Below are 8,520 nucleotides of genomic sequence, written 5' to 3'. Positions count from 1 at the left end.
CGGATTTATGCCAGGAAGTAACGCAGTCGAGATACATCGCACGCGTGATTTCGTTTTTAGCTAATTCCTATAGTGCTAGCCTCATATTGAATAGTGCTTATAGTGGCCGGCCCGTAACCGGTCAACCATTCGCGGGTAGCGGCCAAAATATACGCCCCGAACAGCGGAAGTTTGCGTTATACAGACTACTATACTGTCTATAGTGCACTGAATGAGATGTGTTACTAGTAGACCAAGGACTTGACCGACCATTGTCGTTAGAAACAGTTTCTTTTGTGCTCTATCCTTATGCTTTATATAGTCGGCGCGTCGCAGACCTGTTACGGGCCGCAAAATAAACATATTCATGTTTCTCCATAGGAGAGGGGAACGGATTCGAACCTGACACCGAAGCATCCGGATACCTACTTGTGAGTTAAATCTTTAAATCTTATCCTCGTTATATGTGGTATTTGTACAGTTATTGCTGCCTGTATGGCACAATACTGTAACCTCCATTAACATTAATCCGACGGGTTACATAAATCTGTGTGTTTGAGAAATCTCTAGTGCAGCACCCTCGGGTATGTACAGTTTAGATACATTTGTATACATGAGTGCATTATACTAGGGGACGTCGGGTTGAAGATCTGTTTAGACGTATCTTTTCAGATTGGCGGAATTATGCACCCTGGTGGAATTATGTTAGTAGATGTTACATGTACAGTATTTATGTAAGGTGGTTTTCGCTAAAGAAACTTCCTTCTAACTTGTAGTTTTCTACCATTCTTACCATAATTGCAATTGTTGTTTCCAAACCGTCGAACGTGAGCCATATCTTCTGGGTTTTCATGGCTTTGATATATCGATACTTGTTATTTTTTTCAGCTTTCGTGCTTCTATGTACAGAATCCGCTTAACTGCACCACCCATTTGTCAGCGGGTTTTTGTGCAATCATCCGGCTGGTGCGATTATGCGAAATGCCCAGCTGGACCACACCACCATGGGCAAGGGGTGTATTGTTAGTTAGAAACACTAGCACAAAGAAAACAGACGAAATTATTCAGTTATTAACTTTATTTATTGACCCTTTGCTGACAATAAAGAAATGACTACGAACCTGTTTTGATTTTGCATTCTTTCATTTTTCCATGCGATTTACCGCATTACAGCGCACGTAATGTTACAGGGGAGGCATTCTGAAACATCGTCATGCCACTCATGGGATAACAGTTTCTGTGTTACATTACGTAGAGTGCAGTTGTCGATTTACGTAAATCATGTACCACCATGAAACTATGAATTGAAACTAAAACTTGGTTACTGATTACGGGTGACCCGCCCGGGACCTCCCATACGATTCCTATCAACGTAACTGTCAATGGAGACCGCCTTCTTTTGTTACTAAAAAAAGTTTTAAACATATTGGCAGTATTGCGCCTTTACACCGGCAGGTATCGGCTCATTTGTACCGCGTTTGTCGATTTTAGCGCGCCTTTTCATTTAACTTGTCGAGGATTTATGAAAAAAATTGGTGCAGTTATCCGGCATTGGTGACCATGCGCGGTGCAGATACGCGGAGTCACTAACAATGCAGTGAATGAGAACCGGTTTTGGATGTTGGGATTCGGTGCAATTAAATTGAAGGTGCGTTTATCCGAGGTGCAATTAAGTGGCTTCGTCTGTGTAAAACTTTCATCTAACGATCTAATTAAATAAGATGCTCAAGTATCAAGGAAAGCCCTGACCTATTACGAATAAGAAACCATTAAAAACATAGCCTGTGGAAAAAGAGATGAAATAACAAACTGTGTCATTATTTTTCCAGGGGCCGGTGGAGGACGGTAGCCTGGAAGCAGCCGGCCCGGTGGAAGACGATAGCCTAGAAGCAGCCGGCCCGGTGAACAAGCTCTCGTCAGAGGGAGGCCAAGGGGAGGACATCCCCGCACTGAGCAAGCGGAACTACAAATCTCACCGGGGGCGAAAATGTAAGAAAGCGGTCGCCATGCTACGCCTATGCTGATTTTTTTCAAATTGAAGATTATTTCATTTTTGGAACGGTCTCTTCATCATTTACTTCCCAGTTCATCATGCATGATCTTGGTGTGCTGTGCCTAATTGCGCCTAATTGCGCCAAATTGCGAAAGGAATTGGCGCAAGTCGGTACCAGCCGGCGCCAATGTTTTGTCTGAAATTGCGAATTTTTCGAACACCACACACACACACCCAACACACACACACACACACACACACACACCCAACACACACACACACAATCACACACACACAATCACACACACACACACACACACACACACAAACACACACACATGCACACACACACATTGATTCTGAAACCTTGATCTGCTTGTAGTTTTCTTTCAAGTTCTTTTTTGATCATCAAACAAATTTGTTACGTTACCTCACCTTCTGTTTCTATTTCAGGCCGTGGTCAGCGGTGCTGCATGCTGATGTGCCGTGGTGGCTACTCTCGATACCTGTTCGTCATCGGGATCTTCCACCGGCTCGGTGACCGGAACGACCGCGGGGACGGCCGCCGGGGGTGCTGGTGCTACACCCTGCCCATCTAAACCGTCCCGTACCGAGAGACACACTGGGCACAACATTTTCAAAATCTTAAATTTTTAAGATTTTAGATTTTTAAAACAAAGAAAAATGTTCAAACTTAGTAGTGTATGGCACCAGAGACACCACAGATGCTACATATAAGATAAAATGCAGTTTTCTCTACAAGAAATGCATTTGCTGGCTGGCCAGCTTATATAATAACGTCTTCAACCACAGGGCCGACAAATTGTATATGACGTGTTAAATGTAGTTGTTTCCACTTTCCACTAAGGCGGCGACCATTGAGCAACCACTGAGAGACCACTTGAAATCTCATTCTCATTACGAATTCATAGTCTACAACATAAACATCACGACCATGGCATGTTCAGAACACGAGATACAAAAACCGGAAGTTTTGCTGCAGTACCTTAGAAAGCCGCATTATCGCACTTGAGCTTCCTTTTCCAGATTCTATTCACGTAGCGAAAATCATAAGGACCAATTCAGATTCTTATGTTTATCACAGACAGACAGAAGACAGACAGACATACAAACAAACCAAACACGAACAGTACCGAAAACATAACCTTCATGGTGAAGGTAAAAATGTATTTTTCATGTTTTAAAATCATACTTTTACATTTGTATAAAAAGATCTACCTTCCTGGCGAAGATAGAATTTATTTTTCACTTTTTGTGTGTTGGTTGTAATATAATTGCCGACTGAACGTTCAAATTATACTTTTACAGAATGGATCGCACTCAAAAAAGAAACTCCCCTTAAAAACACATATCTACCTTCCTGGCGAAGGTAAAAATGTATTTTTGACGTTTTGTGTGTTCGTTGAAATATAATTGCCGACTGAACTTTTGAATTATACTTTTTCATAATGGATTGCTTTCAAAAAACGAAATCTACCTTCAAAAAACAAATCTACCTCAGTTCCTGGTGAAGGTAAAAATGTATTTTATTCACGTTTTGTGATTGGTAGCAATATAATTGCTGACTGACCCTTTAAATCATACTTCTACATATGTGGATGGTATTTAAAAAAAGAAATCCCCCTTAAAAAAAAACTACCTTCCTGGTGAAGGTAAAAATGTATTTTTCACGTTATGTGTGTTGGTTGCCGTCTGTCTGTCAAATCATATTTTTACATATTGGATTGTATAACAAAATTCAATTCTGGTCACTCATTCAACGGTCACCATATCCAGTGGAAAGGCAGTGTTATGGTATTTACTAGTATGTCGGTTTATAAGTCGGCGCATAGGGTATCAAGTTCTTAGCAATAAAAATGTTGCTTTTTTGAACGCACATGCCAATTGTTCGAATCTTTGTTTTGCTCGACTGGGATATTAGAGAAGGACGAATAGATTATAATAATAACATTTGTTTATTGATTGAATGTACAATCTCCAAGTACATGGCAGCGCTAGTAAAGGAAGTTGAATTACGTACTTATATGTTTAAAAATTCACATATCATAATAAGACCACACCATCTTAATTTTACGGATGACGTCCTCTGGAGACCCCAAAATCAATGCGCGCGGGTGAAAAAAAAGAAAATCCAGCCAAAAAAATGCAAATGCAAAAACCACAGGACTACAAAGCTGGTATTGCGAATGGAACCACAGAACACAGTGTATCAAACAAGCAACAAGTCTTTATGTGTAGGAGGTACATGTAGGTTGTCTGGTTCATCTTAGCAGACATCTTAGCTGATCTGATCGATGTTTGATATATTGACAAGAACGATCAAAGAAGTACACTATTAGAAGGCATTTGGCTCAAAGGACTGTGGATGATATATGACTGATGAGAATACTCATAAGGGCAGTTTCAACATACATGGCATTGAACTCCATATTAAGAATTCCATAGTTCACACTTACAAATCTCGCTGTGAGACCTCTACATAAATGCCTAATCTCCCGTTTCTCTCATCGTTGCAAAAGAAACGTGTGAGAGCCACTCTGGATTAGGACGTCTTTGAAATTGTCTGGACGATACTCGCTGGCCGCCGCTACAACTTCGCAAACGTAACATTCCAATCGCCAACGGCGATGGCATGCCAATCCACAATTACATGTACGTCCCCAGTTTACTTGTGAACTTTGATGCTGACGTATTTTATGGTAGTACATAACGAGTTCTACGACAAGCCGGCACAATGCTGGCCTTTTGCGTCAATATGAGTCGGCAAGTTCCGGAGTGCCATGGAGCTTTGGAGGAGGTGTTTTTTTTGTTTTTTGAGAACAAGCAAAAATCAATGCGCGCGCGGACGTCATGCATCAAATTAAGATGGTGTGGCATAAACAAATAAAATCAACACGTTACAGATAGGACAATCAACATTGCGCACAAATACGCCCCATAAAGAAAAGTCGGAAGCGGGATACTTATACAAGGGATATTGAACGAATTACCATTATCAACAGTGCCTGACAAACATTGCTATAATAACACAGTAATGCTAACTCAACTCAAAGCGCTGGGCTGTCCGTATTTGTTAAATATGCGTAAAATCGGGGATTAGGCTATTTCTATATCGATTTGTTTTGGGAAGCGGGAAAACAAATGAGATAATCCCCAGGCAGATTTATGGTTTCTATTCAGTTTTGTACCGCCGATGATATCAAGGTCCATTGTATTTAAAGTTCTACAGTTAGTAGTCTGTCGATATGTCAGTTAACTGCTTTGAAATGAAATGGAAGAGCACACATCTTAGTATAAAATGAACATGAATAAAACCTATGTACTTTTGTTCCATACAAATTAGAAACTCGATGAACAACTTTCATACATACATACATACATACAGTACATTTGACCAAGGACGTTGATAAAACATCATTGATTTGACACAGGAAAGAATTGGTGGCCAAGTCATTTATGATTGCATAAAGAGTCAACAGACAAGAAATGTTGTAGAATGCCAACGTGATTTCCCATTTCCAAAGTAAAAGAATAAGTTTTAAATTAAAGAACAAAAATGAAGAACCTATATTTCGGTATAACATACATGTGTGTTTAGTTTCGTGTTCATCCTTCCTGACCACGTAGATTTCATAATGAAGGCACATTTTTTCTTAGGTCAAACTTTTTTTATTCGCACGCTCGCATCAGTTTTGGGGTTCCCAGAGGATGTCATCCATATAATCAAATCAACATGGCCTTAATGAGGTTCGCATCATTACAAACCGGGGCCCGGCCGGGCTGTTCGCGGGTACGAAAAAATAAAAGTGTGTGTCAAGACATACACACATGCTCATGACTATACTTTTCTTTCTTTTCATGTTTTGTGTGCTTTGTTGTCTTTTATATCATACTTTTCGTTCCCGCAACTTGTGACTGCCCGTGCGGGGACTGGTTTAGAAATGTGACCCTGATAAAAGTGGTGAAACTGACCTTTACCCCTTGACCTCCCGAAACTAACCAGAACCAGGAACTGAGGAAGGAAGAGATTTTTTGATCGACAGCTGAAGAATATCAAATCACCGCCAAGACTTCCCTGGGCGCCAGACTAGTACCGGGTCGCTAGCGATTTCCTACGGTGGCCAGAGAACAGTCTGCCCGCCCGGTCTTAATCAACGCTCCGGGGAGTTGAGCCCGTGGGAGTGAACCGCGCCCCTTTTACTACTGTAGATAGGGCCGGTCAACTCCCCGGCTAGAACTCCCCCGGTGCGCTAGTTAGGGTTCGGCGGGCTGGGGTCTCTGTGCCACCGAGAGAACTGACTGCAAGGTACCGGCTAAAGAGAACCGGCTAAAAGGCCCGATAAACAGTCTGGAACTCAGGGTACGCCAAGACTTGCTCTTTTCATGGTTTGTAGACTTTCTAGTTGTCTAATTTCTGTAAGTAAGTATCTATAAGTATATAAGGTAGATGCATAAGCAAGTTAAAATGATAACAAGGTTTCTGTTTCAACGTTTGAACTAATAATTTATTGAATGGCGCGAATCGAGTTGATGCTAGATGAAATTTCAGGCTGTACAACTTGATTACCTTCGCTGAGAAGGTTATGCAGAGGGTAGCGTTAATGTGTTTGTGTGTGTGTGTGTGTGTGTGTGTGTGTGTGTGTTTGTAACCAACGGCATAACTCAAGAAGGCTTGGATGGATTGTTTTGATACTTGGTAGGTGGGTAGGTCTTGATGAGACATGGAAATGATTAGATTTTGGGTGCCCTAGCGGCTTGTTACGGTACTGCAGCGGAACTTCCTGTTTTGATATCTCGTGTTCTGGACATGCTATGGTCCTGCTTTTTGAGTGGTAGATAGGTCTTTGGACAGAGAGTAAGTGGTATAGGTTTTGGCCCCCTAGCGGCTTTTTTGGAACTGCAGGAGCAGGTTTTGCCTCAGATTTTGAAAGGGAATAACTCAAGAAGGGCTTGATGGATAGTCATGATTTTTGGTAAGAAGATAACTTGAGTGATGATGTACATGATTAGATACTTATTATGCGAATAAGCATGTAATTTGCATAATTAATGAGGAAAGTTTATACAGCGGCCAAATTCCATGATAGGACACTCAAACATGTGACATATGTAACTGAGGAAGAGAGAAATATTAACAGATATCAACTATGCAAATGAGGACCTCATTTGCAAAATAAATGAGAAAATACTATAACTCAATATGGGCTTGATGGATGTTCATGATTTTTGGTATGTAGTTAGCTTAGGTGATACTTTGTATGATTGGACGATAATCATGCAAATCAGATTCTAATTTGCATAATTAATGAGACAATTTAAAAAAATGCTGTGTTCCATGATATGACTATTCAAATATGTGACATTTGTAACTGAGGAAGAGAGGAATGTTGATAGATAGAAAATATGCAATTGTAGGCCTAATTTGCATAATTAATGAGAAACTACTAGAATTCCATACAGGTAAATGATGGCAATTTCATACTTCTGGCATTTGGAAGTTATGTGAATGTGAACATCGTTGAATCAAATTATGCTGATAAGGACCTGATTTGCATAATTGATTACATATGTTTGCATAACCTTTTTAAGCTCATACTTTGGACAACTTCTGTTATTTGAGTGAAGACGATCAACTGGTATGATTTGTAATTGATGAGAAACACTCCTAATACGTCAGCCATATAGGTTAAAATCATTTGGCGAAGGTATGAGGTCGTGGAACTCTAGTTAATGAATGGATTTAAGTCTTTCAGATTGTAAGCAGCTACCGGTAGCAGTCTTTCCAGTACATCTCTTTCCTCGTCGATAAAGTCGACATCGTCCGCATATTCCATTCCCAATGGCATGCCAAGAGATGATACTGGTGGGTTGGATCTTGTGGAGTGTCTCCTTATTGTGGATAGTGCAGATGCTAGGTAACAGGTGAACAGTACTGGAGAGAGGCTATCACCTTGTGGGGACCCTATTGTTGTTTCGAAGTCAGCCGACGCAATGTAGTAGGACAAAACTATAGGGCCCATACACACACCTGATCTTGGTTTTACATGTCAGCAAAGAGGGTTTCTATATTATGTGATGTTAGATTAGTACAATATTATAGTTAGAAGTTATCAATAATGTATGATGTTTGTCATACTTTGTATCTAATACAATTGTCGTGCCAAAAACTTTGATTTGGGGTGATCATTGAAAAACTAATGTTTGAAACCACGGTGGAACCGTCTGTCATAATAGTGTGGCACTTTTCTGTATTTCAATGGATCATACCTTAAGCGTTGCAGTAGAAGTTCGGGTTTTCGACCTTTCTTGTAGGTTATCTAGTTTTATCTACATCATTATCAATTTCAAGTTGATGTGTTGATAAATTGAATTATTCATAATCATAATGCCAGTTTATGTTGACCAATGAAAACACTTTTAAGTCATACTATAACCATCGGTCATTATTACTCAATATTGACCACTTGAGGTTTGTGTCATATGTAGATTAGTGTCAATATTGATAAATAAACATCATGTTAGATGAT

At 40.2% G+C, this 8,520-nt stretch overlaps 1 long non-coding RNA gene across 1 annotated transcript; it reads left to right on the top strand.

Annotated features, from left to right (window-relative positions):
- The first annotated feature begins 232 nt into the window (after positions 1–232).
- LOC136427956 (uncharacterized) lies at positions 233–3,815 on the top strand. Its single transcript, XR_010754546.1, has 3 exons — positions 233–410; positions 1,809–1,968; positions 2,426–3,815. It is a non-coding gene; the product is annotated as an uncharacterized lncRNA (long non-coding RNA).
- The last annotated feature ends 4,705 nt before the right edge of the window (positions 3,816–8,520 follow it).

The sequence above is a fragment of the Branchiostoma lanceolatum genome, chromosome 1, assembly GCF_035083965.1.
Source record: "Branchiostoma lanceolatum isolate klBraLanc5 chromosome 1, klBraLanc5.hap2, whole genome shotgun sequence".
In the NCBI taxonomy this organism is placed as follows: Eukaryota; Metazoa; Chordata; class Leptocardii; order Amphioxiformes; family Branchiostomatidae; genus Branchiostoma; species Branchiostoma lanceolatum.
The sequence above is the reverse complement of the archived record's forward strand: the minus strand, read 5'-3'. Positions and strand labels throughout refer to the sequence as shown.